Below are 17,827 nucleotides of genomic sequence, written 5' to 3'. Positions count from 1 at the left end.
CTGTGAAGTACAGCCAGACTTTTGACCGCTTCGCCTTGGGCATTTTTAATCTGTAGCTCTGCTCTAAAAGAACGTACATACCTGGGCCCGCCTACTACGCTTGCAAAGGTAAAATGATTGGCTAGAATCCAAAGTGTGGGGGGGCTGGGAGGAGGAGGTGGCCATCCGACTGGGGTCTGGAGTGTGGGGCCTCCCTGCTGCTGCGGAGTCGGGGCGGTCTGCTTCTCCCCACCGCAGGGAAAAGGGTAACACCACCTGGGTCTGGATGCAGTTTCCCCCTCCAGGGGCAAGGGTACCTAGACCCGGTTCGTAGAGTACGCTTGGGGAGTGTGATTGTGTGTACAGTGTCTCTCTATATCTGTCTCCACGTTGGTTGAGTGTTGAGTAATTACATATGAGGGTGGGAATGGATGTTTGTGTCTGTGTGTGCCTGTATGTCTGTGTCTATATGTCAGGTTGGGTATCAGACGCCACCTCTCTGGGGACATCTCAGGCCCCCTAAGGTTTGGAGGCCTATCTCCCCCCACCACTTCCCCTGCCAGTGGTAGACGCCCTCAGACATCAGTGCGTTGGTGGTTCTTTGTGTCCGGGGATGGGCGCCCAGGTACACACCGGCTCACTCCTTGGTGGCTGCTTATCAGGGCCTGGAGCCTGGGGCTCGCTCGGGCCACTTCGGAGGTGGGGTGCCCCCGGCCTCTCGGCCTGAGGCTCGGTCACTCTGGCGCGGCTGGCTGCCGGCGGAGCTCACGGGCGCGTCACTGCAACTCCCCCTGGCTTCTGCTCCGCGGCTGCTGAGTGACCCCTCATCTGGGACTCTCCTCAGCTCTTACTGGAACAGTGGCGCGGCTGCCCCTCTGTTGGTCTTCCTTGGTCTCTTGTGTTCTGGGGGCCTCTGGATGTCTGGAGTTTTGATCTTCTCCATACCTGCTTCATGCCCTGGAGGACAGGGCAGTGGCTCCCCCACACTCCCTAGCAGGTCATTACATGAAGGAACCTTTTAAAAATAAGCGCGTCCATGCTCACAGGTGTACACACGGGTGCTCGCACACACAGACTACACCCTTTTTGGCTCCTACCTCAAAGCACACTGTGCGCTGTCGATATTACGTGCTGCACAATAATGTTTAATATTTAGTATTTACTGTTATATTCCCATATATCATCGTGATGTTGTTTATTGTATTGCTCTCGTTTTCTTCTGCTTGTTTTCTTTTTTCTTTCTCAACAGGTGATCCAGGTGATTGATATATGTATTTTTTTTTCTGCTTATTTAGTTGGTTTTTGGTTTTTTTGCCCTTTATCCCCGTCCCTGATCCATCACAGCTGATTTAAATGGATAAATTACCTTCTCAACATGTTTTGCAGTTCTCCAGAGGCCTGGTAATGAGCTAATCGTTTGATTCAGGTGTGTTGACCAAGAGTGAGATCTAAAACCTGCAGGCACACCGGCCCTCGTGGACTAGGATTGGGAACCTCTGACATAGACTCACCAAAAATGGACAAGAGAAGATTGGAAAAATGTTCTCTGGTCACATTTGTTGCGACATTAGATGGTCAAAATCTGATGTAAACAACTACAAAACCACGGCTCCATTATGCCTTATATCAGAAGATCAGGCTGCTGGTGGTGTAGTCGTGTGGGAGTTTTTTAATTTGCACACTTTGGGCCCATTAGTACCAACTGAGCATTGTCTAAACATCACAGCCTGCCTCAGTATTATTGCTGATCATGTCCATCCCTCGATGACCACAGTACCCATCTTCCGATGGCTGCCACATCATAAAGTTTAAACAATCTCACTGATAAGAAGGTGCAACTTGGTACTACCAAGGTGTAAATAATGAAGTGGCCAATGAGTGTATAACCAACTACTAAGAAAGTTAGTAATCACTATACTAGTAGTAATATGCTCAATCCTTCCCCTCACCCCCAACCAGTCACAGCAGATAGCTGGGCCTGGTTCTGCAGGAGGTTTCTTCCTGTTCAAAGTGAGCTTTTCCTTCCCACTCTCACTAAAGTGCTTGCTCATAGGGCCTTGTCTGATTGTAAGATTGTAGAGTCATTATATTTCAATATTAAGTGCTATATACATTATATAAAACTGAATTGAACTGAAATTTTAAACCCGTTTCTCCTTCTTCTTCTTTTAAAAAAAATCTGACTTATTGTCTTGTAGTCCTTGAATAAGACACTGAAGCTCACTTTGCTCCCAGTGGCAAATGAGAATCTAGCATTGGTAGTTCTGCCACAATCTAATCTCTGAATGTTTGAATGAAGGGGAAAAAGGACACTTTTTAGGGCCTGTTTTGAAATTTAGAAAGTTTGAAAGTGTAGATTATTCAAAGAAAGAGATGTCAGCTTCCTAGAGGGACAGCAAACAAGCTTACTCTCAAATGCCAAATTAACTGTAAAAAGTAATCATGCTACTATATCCTCCTTAAGAGGCCTGTTGCTAACCATCACTATGGCTCTTAACCATGGCAATAAGTGACCACTTCTCCAAAATAATAACAATTATCTTTGTTGTGTGTAGTGAAAAGCGTCTACTAGGACAAAGCCCACATACACTTTCCTGCAGCTTTGACAACCATCTTAGTAATGCTGTGTATTTTGTGGCAACTGCATTCCTGCGCGGGTTCTTCAGGGCAAAGAAATGGCCTTGAGTTTTCCCAAACACCCACGATACACACAGCTCCGGTGTGTTTTTTATTGTCTCGGTTCTGTTTTTTCATACACACTGTGCAAGGACAAACAGTATCTTCGATCTCCATCACTGACACAATGCAGGCAATCACTCCATGCCACTTGACTCTGATGGGCTGGCTGTGACTAGACAGCGCCCCACACATCAAACCAAAGTGGAATGATTACTAGTTACTCAGCCAGCCAAGTGTAGGCTGTGGAGCTATGATTTGCCCAAAAAAGCACAATTTAAGGAGACATTAAAACATGACTGCTGTTGATGTAATAATCAGAAGTTGTCTACTGATGACATGAGACGGCAGACATGGGCGTACACAAACCCCGTGCACACAGACACTCTCACACTCATGCTCACACATTGAAATATTCAGATGTATAATCAGTGTTACAAAAACACAGTACAGCGTGCTGGCAGACTTTTTAAAAAAGGGTTTTGCACTACCATATGTTCACAAATGACCTTGCACTACTTTCAGAATAATTTACATCCTAAAATACATCTCTGTTATGAAAGTGAAAATGAAAGTGTTGTCACATGTGTACAAACTGGAAAGTGGTTCTGAAAATATTTCTCTCCTTGTCTTTTTTTTTTGTCGTTGTTAGCGCTTTGCAGGCGAGGTGAAAGTCGACCACTTGTAATGCTGTTGCTAGGAGCTATCAACGGAAATGTCAGTCGACTCAGCAAGTGATGAGATTTGACATATGGCATCAAAGCATCATTAGACCCGCACCTGCTGCAGATGGAGTCTGCTCTTTCGCAAGGGGTTCAGCACCAAGGGGAGGCCTATTGAGGGATAGAGAAGGATAAGATGACCGGTAACACATTCTCATTGTGTTTGAATTACAATCTGTTTCAGTGTATTTAAAAAATATCACAAAGGCCATTTTATTATGTGAGGAATGTCATTGTATTTCATTATTTTTCAGTCCATGGAAAGCCAAGCCACTTAGTGGGATTTAACCTTAAAAAGACCAGAAAATAATGACTGTAACCATGAGCCTGAGCCTGTTAACTTTTTTTTGTACAAATTCTTGCACAATATTAATTCTTTCAGGGTCACAAATTTGAGTTTGAATACAATAAATTCACTCTAGAAATATATGCTTAATAAAGACTTTTGCCCTGATTTCTGCCTGTTGTCGGCATGGTAGCTCAGTGGTTAGCATGCTAACCTCACAGCAAGAAAGTCACAGGCTTTCTGTGGGGAGTTTGTAAGTTATCCCCCTGCAAGCTGCATTTTTAGTCCCTTTGACCGAGGCACTGGGGTTGGCCTCTAGGAGCCAGTGGATTCCCACAGCTCGTAATGCTTAGGGTTTGTTAAATCCTAGCATCTAAGTATCTTTAGTCTGAGTCAGTAGTGTCAAATAAGTGCCGGTTACAATGAAAAAGTAATCCTGTGAGATTATAGCAATTGCACTTTCACAAATGCAAGATAATAGACATTCTTTTCCTAATAGAATCATCGTAGAGCTTTTCTGTGCTGCCATAAAAAAAACTACTTTGTGCTAAATACAAAGTGCAACTAAAACTAAAGATTAGTTGCACAGATAAGGATTTAACAAGACAACAAATGAACAATCTATGAAAAACAAAAAAAGGCATAAAACCCAATTAGCATCTCTGTCATCCAGTCTACATTGTTGCTGTACTTAATAGCAGATGTAGAACGTTGCTTGCTGCAAAGCCAAAGAGCCAAATCACGAACTCTTATGTATCAGCTTACATTTAGCAGTTTCATGCAGCCAATCTCTATTGCAAAGTGTTCAGTAGCGAGGAATCTGCTTTGGAAATTCACCTTGTTGGACTCGTTGGCAGAGATGGGCAGTAACGTGTTACTTGTAACACATTACTGTAATCCGATTACTTTTTTCAAGTAACGAGTAAAGTAAGGGATTACTATTGCAAAAACGGTAATTCGATTACCGTTACTTTCCCGTAGAAACGCTGTGTTACTGCGTTACTAAAACCGTGATTTTCTTGCGAGAGTGTCTCATGACAGTGACGTAAGCGAGTGCGACGTGCGTGACAACAGCTGTGTGCAGATCAACAATGGATCAGTAATTAGTTACTGATTACCCTTTTCAAGTAACTTGACCAACACTGCTCGTTGGTTGGATGTAGCATGGAAGAAAATTTGTGCAAATTTCAGAAGTCTGTCAGCTAGAAACAACATTTCTATACGATAACATTGCAATAGTTTGCTTCCTTGTTATGTTACTTTGTTAACTGGATCATATGAAGGCATAATTTTTAGTTGTAATACAAGAAGTACATTTATGGCCGGACTCTCAGTTTGCAGGAGGTGGTTGGAAAGGACTCTCATTAGCCAGATTTAACTTCCATGATCATATCTATAGGTCTGTGGTTTTTTTCAAATCTATTAAAAAAGAATTACGTTGTCCTGCAACAACTAAAATCACTGTGAATGTTTTCTGTGTCAAATCAGACAGCATGCATTCGCTAAGCGAATTGTAATTATACATTATTCCAGATGCAGATCACAGATATATATAGGTGCTTACATACATATTTTAAAGGGCAGTAACTGGTAAATGTAATATTAGTGGTCTAATGCGTTAATGCAACGTGGTCATCAGCGGTATTAAAATCAAGCCGCGCTCGTACGCGCGCGCGGTGGCCGGGAACGTCGGGGAGCCCAGCGACGAGGAGACCCGCTCGGTAGAGCAACAGGTGGCGTCCTTCCTCCAAAGCAAGGGGATAGAGATGGACCTGGAGCACATAGAAGCATGTCACTCACTGCCCAGGAGGAGTGACAGACTGCCGGCCATCATTATGAGATTTGTCAATCGGAAGAACAAGGTCGCACTGCTGAAACAAGGACGCAAACTGAAAGGCACGGACGTTTTCATTAATGAGCATCTGACACGAAAAAACGCAGACATCGCGAGGAAGGCAAGGCAACTGAAGAAGAACGGTAAAATACAACATACATGGGTAACAAACTGTAAGATTTTCATTAAGCTAAACGGGACACCAGAAGAGGCAAAAGTACTGATAGTGAGGAACATGGAGGATCTGGACAAGTATAACTGACACCAATGTATCAATTACACCAGGAAATGACATGGACATGTTGAAATTAGTTCTTCAACAGAAAGTAATTGATCTAGATTGTGAATATAAGGAGCATAATATAATAGATCCAGAAATAGATTCTGAAAGTAACTTTCTCTCTTCTTTTGTTAAAAATTGTAATTATTTCACTCAGGAACAATATGAAAAAGAAATTAACCTAGACGGGAAGCTCTCATTAATTCACTTTAACAGCAGAAGTATGTACTCTAATTTTGATTTCATTAAGGACTATTTGCAACAATTTTCTCGCCCCTTTAGTGTTATAGCCATCACTGAAACTTGGTTCAATGTCGATAAAGGAATAGATTTTTGTTTGAATGGATATGATTTAAAATACATGAATAGATTAAATAAGGCAGGCGGCGGGGTTGCTATATATGTTCATAACTCTATAAAATATAATGTTGTAACAACTATGTCTATGGCTATTGATGGAATTTTGGAATGTTTGACTATTGAGATTATGAATGAAAAAAAGAGAAATGTTATAATAAGTTGTATATATCGGACACCCAGTTCAAGTATTGACACTTTTAATGAATGGATAGAAAAAACGTTTGCTTCGGTGAACCAAAAATTACTATTTATCTGTGGTGATTTTAACATTGATTTGCTAAATCCAACAAGGTTAAAAGCCATTGATGACTTTACTGACACAATGTACAGCTTATCACTATATCCAACAATAACAAAGCCAAGCAGAATAACTTCACATAGCGCCACTATTATTGACAACATTTTTACTAATGTCATGGATTTCCAAATTAATAGTGGTCTGCTTGTCTGTGATATAACTGACCACTTACCAGTTTTTACTTTGTGTGACTGTGATTTAAAAAAAAAATAGATACCAAGATCATGATAGCAAAGCGAACAATAAATGAAGAAGCAATTCATGCCTTCAATTTCGATTTAGCACAACAAGATTGGAGTTCGGTGTATGAAGAGTCAGATGTGGACAAGGCTTATGATAATTTTCTAGATATTTTTACTATGTGGTACAATAAACATTGTCCTGTAAACGAACACATGACAAAGAAAAAAAAGATAAAAAGTCCTTGGCTCACAAAATGAATTATTAATGCTTGCAAAAAGAAAAACAATCTGTATAAACAGTTTATCAAAGTAAAAACAAAAGAAGTGGAACAAAGATATAAAGCATATAGAAATAAATTGACTGATATTATAAGAACGAGCAAACAACTTTATTATAGAAGAAGATTATATGAAAATAAAAACAATATAAAAGGAACTTGGGATGTGTTAAACAACTTAATTAAACAAGGATCTTCTGGAACATCATATCCTGAATATTTTACTGATGCAAATGGTGAAAATCACAACATGAGTAATATTGTCGATGGGTTCAATAAATTCTTCATAAATGTTGGCCCTGAACTAGCAGCGGACATCCCGTGTCATAAAAATGAAAATATCAGTAATATAAAATCAAATCCCTTTTCACTGTTCCTCTCAGCTACAAATGAGCAAGAAGTAATAAATATCACATTAAAATGTAAAAGTAAGTCTTCAATGGATTATCATGACATAAATATGTCTGTAGTTAAACAGGTTATTCTGAATATTGCTAGTCCCTTAACATATATCTGTAATTTATCATTTCAGTCCGGTTGTTTTCCAAAAAAAAATGAAAATTGCGAAAGTAATACCACTATATAAAAGTAATGACAAACACAGTTTTACCAATTATAGGCCTATTTCTCTACTGCCTCAATTCTCAAAAATTCTAGAAAAACTTTTTAATTCAAGATTAGAAAAATTCCTTGAAAAACATCAAATAATAAATGTTGGTCAGTATGGTTTCAGAACGCAAAGAACCACTTCAATGGCGATAATTGAGGCAGTAGAAGAAATTACTGATACACTGGATAAAAATAAATATGCAGTTGGTATTTTTGTTGACCTCAAAAAGGCCTTCGACACAATCAATCACTCAATTTTACTGGATAAATTGGAAAGATATGGTATTCGAGGGAAAGCTGGTAACTGGATAAAAAGTTACCTAACAGGTCGGGAACAATATGTTAGCATAGGACATTACCATTCAGAGAAACTTGGTATTACATGTGGTGTTCCCCAAGGGTCAGTGTTGGGACCAAAACTTTTCAATGTATACATAAATGATATTTTTGATGTTTCTCAAGTACTTAAACTCATACTGTTCGCAGATGACACCAACATATTTTTCAGTAGCGATGATTATACTCATCTTGTAATGACTGTAAACAGGGAGCTAAAATTAATAAAAAAATGGATGGACATAAATAAATTATCATTAAATATAAATAAAACTAAAGCAATGTTTTTTGGTAATTTAAAATATAATATAGAATTACCAATTATCATTGAAGGTGTACTAATTGATAATGTGAGTGAAAACAAATTTTTGGGAGTTATAATTGATAACAAAATTTCATGGAAACCCCACGTCAGACACATAAAAACCAAAATTTCCAGAAGCCTCGGAGTTTTGAACAAAGTGAAACAATTCCTTGATAAAGATGCACTTCGTACTCTGTACTGTACCCTGGTTCTTCCATATCTTACATATTGTGTGGAAGTGTGGGGAAACACATATAAAAATACAACTAATCCATTAGTCACAGTACAGAAACGAGCACTGCGTATTATTCACAAGGCTGGTTATCTAGATCATACTCACAAATTCTTTCTTCAGGCAAAGTTACTTAAATTCCAGGATCTGGTTAATTACAATACATCCATAATTTTGTATAAAGCTTTTACTAAACTTTTACCGGCAAATTTACAAACTAGATTTGAAATTCGAGAAAAGGTTTATAATGTGAGAGGCTTTGGAGAATTCAAATTACCCAGAACTCGAACAACCCGTAAAGGCTTTTGTGTGTCTGTATGTGGTGTGAAAATCTGGAACAGTCTGAGTTTACAATTGAAACAATGCAAAAATATTCATAGATTTAAATTTCTCTACAAACAGTTGGTCTGGTCACAGTATACTCAATGATGGGTTTTAGTGTGCTCTGTAATGTCTGTCCTCTTACCATTGCTGGTATGGATTCCAAAATAAAAAATAAAAAATAAAGTGTGCGTATGTATGTACATATATGTACTTGTGTGTGTAGATATATATGTATGTATATGTATGTGTGTCTGTTACTTGTAGTTATTACTGCCTGTTACCTGTGGTAATGCAATTTATAATTTATATATTCTGTATTCAGTTATGAAGGCTCTAATTGTTGGTTGCGAGCTGCCGCTTAGATGCTTGTATCTGCCCGGGGCTGTTGATGGGTCTGTATGCAATGATGGGCGTAGCTGCGGGAAGTTTATTGTTTTTTTTTGTTGATGAGTGAGTATAGGGGTGGGATTTAATAAGTTTTCTTCGTCCCACTCCTTTTTCAGGCAAGTTTTGTTTTTTGTTTTGTGTATTTTATGTTCAATATAGGTATTTGTTGTGCCTGAAAATGAATAAAAAAAAAAAATAAAAAAAAAAAAGTAATCTTATCACAAATTTGTCCCTTAAAAGACTGCCCACTCCCGTGTAGATGTGCAGAAATATCATTTACAGAGTCGCTTTTGCATATTTGGACGCTTTGCGATACCAAATAATAAATAAAAGGATGGTGTAATTAGTCTTTCTCTGAGAGTAAACTTTCTTCTTAGAAAGTAAACTTTTTAGTAAACTTTCTTCTTAGAAGGTTCAGTGCAGAAGAAACCCCCAATTGCCTGCTACTGTACTGCAAAAATCATCTATGTCCATAATGTGTCAGAAAAAAAACAATTTAACGTGCTGCATCCCAGAAAAGTCACTTCTCCACTCCAGATAGCTCCATTTTCTTGACAAATGTTTGGTGTGCGCAGCGAGATGCCACATGGAGCCTGCGTTTGAAGTACATCAAGACAATTGTTGAGTTTCTGAGGTAGAAGAGTTACTGAAAGAGAAAGCTAAAACTTGGAATAAACTTCCTTTGTGAGACCTTGTAAGATCTTTCCTCAGATCTCGTGGCTTCGACTAAGCTGTATTGATTTAGACTGGAGAATCTCTATCTCATTCTGTGCTTAGTTTCCTTACGTGCCAGATGGTGCCAGGACTTTCTAAATTAACATAAAAATAAAGGTTTAAACACAAGATGTTTTGATTAACAAATTTCCAACAAATACTTGAATTCCAACCAGCAAAAGGTAAGAAAATCAAAGTGACAGCTCTCTATTGTGGATGGAGTCTCTTTGTACGCATGCTTCAAACAAAGCGCCGGCATCGGATCGTCAGTTGTTCGTTTCCGCGTGAAGAGCCCGACGATAAAAGCTCACAGAGCCGAGTCAATCTGGGTATGGACAGAATGATTTACTCAAACCACGATCATTTTATCACCAGGTCAATTATGGAGTAATGAGGACCTACATCATAGATAACCGCATACTAGTGACTCGGATGCTTCAGAAGCACGTGAATATGACTATCTGCACTACACACAGACACACACACAGTAGCTGATTGGTGGATACTGAAGCATGGACATTAGCATGGCATGATGAATGACTATTTTCCTCTTTCTCAGCATTGCAATACGTTTTAATACAGTGTTGCACTGTACCTTTTCCTGCATCTCTTCCCTTACAAGGAATCTCTTTTTATTTATTAAAAACCATTAATTATACTTGACACATCTAATGTGTATGAATGACTTGTAAGGGAAGTAGTACAATAACAGGCTTCAGTAGCTTACGTTACACAGCCAAACACAGGCTTTGTGTCTGAATTAGAGTTACATTCACAGTAATAAAAAGGACGCTGAAAAGCCCACGTCGCATGCTATTACTCCATTTCCTTCTGAACTCTGAATGCTCACAGAAAGTAATTTAAAGATGCCTAAAGGTACATGCAAGGGCTGCGAAGCAGTGGAATTGAAATGAGTGGCAGCAAAACACCTCGAGCGCAAATATTTGTAGGAACATAAATAGTTTCAGTAAAATTTTAGTCAAGAGTAAAGGGATAATCAAAAGATTAGTACCTTAAGTGTAAGTGTTACTTTCCCGTTGTCTTGTGGATAGCTGTGTGAAAAAGAGTGAAAAGTACTCAGTGATGTATCACCAGACCAAAGCAATGAAACGAGAGATGAATAATGGCCCCTGTCAATATAAAAGTAAAATGTCATTCAGATACAAACAATGTGGAGTGATTAATTGTGTTTTCATTTCATGAGATTTGGTGTTTCTCTGATTACAGTAGACTTAATCTGATTGTCATCATTTTGAATTATGAGCAAGAGCTGCATACTGTAAAGTGCACTCCCAAGTTCTGTGGCATTGAAAAAAATATTTTTGTGCGTTTATTCTTTGTGATAATAATAGAGCGCCTGTGTGAGAAGAGAAAGAAGAAAGAGCCAAATGTATTTCTGAAATACTGGATTCTGAAATTATCCTGTGGGATGACACTGCATGGTCTTAATCAAATCAATGCAGATGGCAAAGGCAATTAAGTTTTTGTGTGGGTTTCTGCTAATTTTGTGACTGGCCAACGGCGAGTGTATTTTATTTTATCACCCAGCACTGCAACTTCAGCATGTTAAAGGCTGCGCAGAGGAAGAAACACGAGTCCTTCATGCCAGTAGCTGTTTGTGATTGCACATATGAAAAAAAAGGAAGTGCGCTCTCTTCCAAGTCAAAGGTTTTACATATCGGAGCATCGTGAAAATGATCTGGCCCTTACCAGGTCTGAAAACGAAGTAAACACAACCTCAGATGAACAACACATGAAGTTTTACACTGTGTCTTTAATTATTTAACAAAAAACTGAGACACAATGCAGAAGCAAAGTGTGAAAAGCAAAGTATACGCAGTATCGCTTCCATTTTAACATTTGCATTAAAAACAAAGACAAAAATTGTGGAAGTCTCTTGCAAAGATTACAGTTGTCTATATTCATTTATAATTTCTGGAAGTTAACTTAAGGTTTTCTCCTCTTTTTAGGTGATTAATCGTCTGCATACCGAGAATGAGGGTGCCTCTTGCCATTTTCAGCCATTAGATGGTTGTTGAGATATTTCACACACACACAAAAAATCAACAATGCCAACATCATAATAGCTTTAGAAATAAATTAAGGCTATAACAGGTCCTGTAAAGATTTATAAAGTTTTGAGGTATTTCAGGGGGAAGTAAAATGGTGAAATATGAAAGAAGATGACAGTATGAAAATAAGAATATAAAGACTGGTAGGGCAGTTCATTTGCTAATTACCTGCCGGGACTCCTGTGCCATCCCTAACACACATACAGTGTGAGTTCATTTACTGGACAAACCCTCAGAAAGTACACACACACACAGAACTAGCTCCTTATCAATGCACTCCAGAGGATTTGATGGCTTTCAGAGCCCGCCCCTCTTATTATGGTCATCTTCCGAGCACATTCACAGTGGGAGGATTGAGGGGACTGAATCTGTTTCCAGCATCATTCAGAAAATTCAAAGAGGCCCTCAACAGGGAAATGAGATGGATGATTTTTTCCCCCCATTTTTATGTATCCATGGAACACTTCACAGTAATATGCTTTCACTCTATTTTACCTTCCCCTGGTATTTGGCTTCAACTCGCAGGCTAAGGCCCCTTTTTCCATTTGGAAGGCTGGCATCTCGAGATAAAGACACTGAAAACAAAAAGGAGAGGAGATGATAGGATGCTGGGAATGATTCTGACTGACTGGAGTGGCTCCGGATCTACTGTGTGACCTTTTCTCTGAATTGGTGAGACCCATTTCAGTGGGATTATAAGATCTTGTAAACACAATGCAGTTAAGAATGAAAAAAAAGAAAAAGAAACAAAAATATGACATTACAGAACAAGTCAAACTACACCCATGCCACACAGCAATCTCACTCTTTATTCTGCCATTTCCTACATTTTGATCCTACATCATACATACACCCTTTGGCCCATTTGCTTCAAGAGCAGGGAAAAGATGTTATTACGGGAATTTTTGCACTCTTGCCCCAACAGAATAGAATCTCCGTTAGCAGGACTACGCTGCGAAGAGTTGTTTACACACACCGAGAGACGAGGAGGTTGATGCCATCTGGCCTAACCGAGAAGCAAGCCCAGAGAACTGCTATCACATCTAGATGCTCCTTCTGCCCTCGATCCCATTGTGCATGATGTAGAGGCAATTCAGGAAAAAGCAGGGTTTTTTTCTTTTGATTATATTCTTGCAAAGCCAGGCTATGTTTTTTCATTGTGGCCCTTTCAGTCATTGTTTGAGGAAGTCATTATTTTCCCTAGCAATTACATTCACTCCATTCCCTGTGGCAAGGACATCGAAAGATGAAATGTTCAGATTGCCTGGGGTTTAGCATTCAACAGCATCAAAATTTAGATTACCAGGCTTGTAAAAAATTTATAATTCGCCTAACCAATAAAAGTATTTTTATAGGCTAAAAAAAAATCAACATAAATTTGTAGTGCCAATAATTCTTGAGGACTGGGTCATCTTCTATCAAATGCTATGTTGATTTCAGTTTCCACGACGATGGAAAAACATGCTTTTATTGTGGCCAAGGCCACAGTTTGATACTGACCTTTGGTACAAACATGAATGCTTATGTCATCCCACAGCATCAAACACTGCAGTTTTGACTTCTGCTCTAGCTGTGGAGACCGTGACTCATTTTTCACTTTTTTGTGTGCATTTGTTTCATTGACTTTGATACAAATGAAGTATTGGGCCATGTCTCTTAATATGGCAAATCATGTACAATTTCTGCGCAGGCTCACCAAGTGCTGAGGGATGTAGTGTTTAAAAGTTGCTACCTCTCAGTTGACTAAATACCCGGAAGGCTCCAAACCTACTTTGCCATTAACTTCAGCAGGACATCAGTGCACCTGAAGCTTAATGGCATTGGTTTCCATGTCCAACCATCCTGTAGTTGTGATGTTTAGGAGTTTCCGTTTTGTGATATTGCTGGGTTTCGGTCTCTATCTTGATTTTCTAGTTTTAGTTTTCATTGTCTGTGCCTGTTTCTGTGTCATCTCATCCCAAATTGTTTGGCTCCTGTTCCTACTCCAAAGCCATCAGATGCTTCACCAGAGGTCTGTGAAGGTTCTCAGTCATCCAGGTCATCGTAGTCAAAGGAGCTTGCAAAGAAAAGCGTCTGGACTTCTTTAAGTTACTTGAAGACGTTTCACCTCTCATCCGAGAAGCTTCTTCAGTTCTAAGGTCAAATGGTGGAGAGTCCCAGATATAAACCTAGTGGGAGTAACCCCCCACAGAGGGACAAAGTCCTCCATTTGCACTATTTGCCTATTTGCCTATTTGCACTACTCTGCCTGGTTTGCACTCAATGTCATTTACCCTTATATTGTATATTGTATAGCTTTCTTGTTATATGTAAAATTTTATTATATTATTTAATTTTTTTTACTTTAAAATATTTTACTTGCATTTTTAATCACTCTTATATTTAAATGTTCATTTTCTATTTTATCTAGGGATTGAGAGTAACGAAGTTTCTATTCTCTGTATGTCCTGTACATGTGGCAGAATTGACAATAAAGTTGACTTTGACTTTGACTTTGACCCCCTGATGATCCTCTAATCACTTGATCCAAGGTGTGAAACTGGGTGTGGGTCCCAATCAGCCAGAGTTTCGGGTGTGTTCATTGTGAAACCTGGCCCCACCTTATCATGCGAATTCCTGAGGTCAGATGGCCCAGGATGTGAGTGGGCGTTAAGGCGTCTGGGAAGGGATCTCAAAACTGGATTATAGATGGCAGAGAGTTGGTGTCGTAAACCACCACCTCTGTTCAAAGATGGTTGCTCACAGTGGACATAGATGGCTTCTTTCACTCCTCTTTCAAACCATCTGTCCTCTCTGTCCAAAATGCGAACGTTGGCATCCTCGAAAGAGTGTCCTTTGTCCTTTAGATGCAGATGGACAGCTGAGTCTTGTCCTGTGGAGGTGGCTCTTCTGTGTTGTGCCATGCGCTTGTGAAGTGGCTGTTTGGTCTCTCCAATGTAGAGGTCTGGGCATTCCTCGCTGCACTGTACAGCATACACCACATTGTTAAGTCTATGTTTTGGAGTTTTGTCTTTCGGGTGAACCAGTTTCTGTCTGAGCGTGTTGCTGGGTCTGAAATGCACCGCAATGTCGTGCTTGGAGAAAACTCTCCTGAGTTTTTCTGCTACAACGGCTACATAGGGGATGAAAATGTTGTTGCGTCTGTCCTTCTTATCCTCCCTCCATTCCTATCCTCCTATCCTCCCACCATTTGACCTTAGAACTGAAGAAGCTTCTCGGATGAGAGGTGAAACGTCTTCAAGTAACTTAAAGAAGTCCAGACGCTTTTCTTTGCAAGCTCCTTTGACTTCACCAGAGCTTGTTCCCCTCTTTTAATTGTGATGGTTGGGCCTCTCTGTGGTTTCGCCTCATCTGCCTGCCTCTTGTTTGCCCTCCTGATCAGCCTCCAGCAAGGACCCATCTTTGCCACTGGACTCCTCCACAGACATCACAGATCAACCCTTCTGAGCATTCCCTCCTGCACCATGCGCCCTTGCACCCTTCCCTGCCTCTAGGCCATCTTCTAGTCTGACGTTATGAGCAGTAGCTAAGTTCCGAGCTGCCTCTGGGCTGTACTTCAGAACAGCTACCTGTTCTTCTATAATCCTGCTACAGGACCATTCGACCGAGCCCCTTGTAATCACCGGCTCCAATTTTATGGGGGTGGGGTCAAATGTGATGCCCTAAGGGTCCTGAAGCACACATATGTGACAGGTGTGTCAGTACCAACATAGGACACCTTGTGTGTCTCTCTCTGACTGCAGAATTTGTCAATTTGACAACCTGGCGTGAGAACAGGCTTTAAAAATAAATGCACATAACTGAAAAGATACAACTGATATTAGCACCACTGGAATTGCACATAAGAAAGCTTCATATGATTGCACACAAAGCACTGACCACACACACATTTACAAAAACACTTTAGACTGTGATGAAGATGAAAGAGAGGAAAAGAACTGGAAGCCAAATCTGCCCTTGGGGCACAATATTTCACCAGTAAGCTGCCATAGCAAGTCGCAAGATTAGGTCTGAATCATATTTTTTCTCCACGACCATCGTTTTTCTTCTGCCATGATTAGCATGAGGTTTGAGCCCTGATGCCAGCTGCAGCCTTGTACTTAGGCCCTTTGTCTGTGCAGGTCTGAAAGCAGCGCAAAAGAAAGAGAAAAGTAGTGAGTAAGCATGGAAAAAATAAAGGTAAAGAGTGGAGAAAAAAAGTCTGCAGCAAATGAATGAAGCAGTGACTTCCTAATGACAGGACCATTTTATGTGATTGGAGGGAGGAAAGAAAACTGGCGGCAGCATTTCTAAGGAATCAGCCAATGAAAGATATGAGAGTGAACAATTTATTTGCACTTTGCTTCTTACCAACTATCAGTCAAAGTCTTGCCATTGTGTTTTATGTGGACAGCTGCGCTTATTTAAGACTTAACATTAGACAGAAAAGTAGAGTCAAATATATCTACAATTTTAGTCTGCATAGCCAGCTCCAAGCCAAGACTATTTAGTGAGAGTCTAAATTTATTCTCTTTCATTTTTTTTTTTATTTTTTTTTTTCACCCCTTTATGAACTGCCACCTGTCATGGTGGAGTCTGCATGTTTTTTTGATCCCAGAAACTATGCTCTCCTGGGCAGTTTTCCCCTTGTACGGCATCCCAAAGCAAATTGGTCCATAACAAGGAGCAAGACTAAGTACAGTTTAAAAGAATACTATGAAGAGACAATTAAGGTACCACATCACTGCAGACACAGTGCCACGGATGCAGACTCTGAATTAATCTCTTGTGGTGAAGAGAGAGTTTAGGATGAAGGTGGACGCATTAGCAGTAAGTAAAATTTATTTATATAGCACAAGCTGAAGGTAGTGACAGAAATAATACTATCACAAATTAATTCATTAGAAATTAACTTCCTCCAAATGGTGTCCATGAGTAGAAAAAAACCCTGCTCCTCCCCACTGAAAGGGGCCAGTTGAGGTGGTTGGACTTGGATGCCTCCTGCCTGCAAAGTTATGTGTTTCAGGCATGACCAACTGGAGACTCCAGCGCAAACCCAATAATTGGAAAGAAAAAGCTTCTCAAAGGGCTTCGGCATAGAAATGCTCCCAAAGCAGATTTAGTATAAGAAATAGAAGATAGATGGATAATGAAACTGCATTTAAGTTTTCTCAAGTATTTTGATTCCCATGGCCTCTCGGTAAGTTTTGTATATTTACTTTTCAAAGTCTGTCAGGTTTATTTGAGGTAACAGATTGTAAACAGTGCTTTTAACAGAAAAATGTGCCTTATTCTGTCATTCATATGAGGCAAAATCGTTTCTTGAGCGCGATAAAGAGTTATTTTACCCTTGCCCCCTCCAGGGGCAAGGGTACCTAGACCCGGTTTGTAGAGTACGCTTGGGGAGTGTGATTGTGTGTACAGCGTCTCTTTATGTCTGTCTCCACGTTGGTTGAGTGTGGAGTGAGTGCATATGAGAGCATGAGGGTGGGAATGGATGTTTGTGTCTGTGTGTGCCTGTATGTCTGTGTCTATATGTCAGGTTGGGTATCAGACGCCACCTCTCTGGGGACACCTCAGGCCCTCCAAGGTTTGGAGGCCTATCTCCACCCACCACCACTTCCCCTGCCGGTGGCGGACTCCCTCAGGTGTCGGTGTGTTGGTGGTTCTTTGTGTCTGGGGGTGGGCGTCCGGGTACACACCGGCTCACTCCTTGGCGGCCGCTTGTCGGGGCCTGGGGCCTGGGGCTCGCTCGGGCCCCTTTGGAGGTGGGGTGCCCCCGGCCTCTCGGCCTGGGGCTCGGTCACTCAGGCACAGCTGGGGGCCGGCGGAGCTCACGGGCGCGTCACTGCAACTCCCCCTGACTTCTGCTCCGCGGCTGCTGGGCGAGCCCTCATCTGGGACTCTCCTCAGCTCTTACTGGGACAGTGGCGCGGCTGCCCCTCTGTTGGTCTTCCATGGTCTCTTGTGTTCTG

At 40.6% G+C, this 17,827-nt stretch overlaps 1 protein-coding gene and 1 long non-coding RNA gene across 3 annotated transcripts in view; one reads left to right on the top strand and one right to left on the bottom strand.

The window, feature by feature from the left end:
* LOC309714251 overlaps positions 1–13,263 on the top strand; it is a 60,041-nt gene extending 46,778 nt beyond the window's left edge. For both annotated transcript variants that reach the window (XR_014278861.1, XR_014278862.1), the window contains exons 4-6: positions 3,308–3,520; positions 12,399–12,545; positions 12,799–13,263. This is a non-coding gene — a long non-coding RNA (uncharacterized lncRNA). The remainder of the gene's footprint in view (positions 1–3,307; positions 3,521–12,398; positions 12,546–12,798) is intronic.
* Positions 1–17,827, bottom strand: part of neto1l (neuropilin (NRP) and tolloid (TLL)-like 1, like) — a 450,458-nt gene that overhangs the window by 281,647 nt on the left and 150,984 nt on the right. The gene's annotated exons all lie outside the window — the stretch shown is intronic.

The sequence above is a fragment of the Aulonocara stuartgranti genome (genome assembly GCF_965226115.1).
Source record: "Aulonocara stuartgranti genome assembly, chromosome: 9".
Taxonomy (NCBI): Eukaryota; Metazoa; Chordata; class Actinopteri; order Cichliformes; family Cichlidae; genus Aulonocara; species Aulonocara stuartgranti.
Note: the sequence above shows the minus strand (reverse complement) of the source record. Positions and strands in the feature narration are given on the sequence as shown.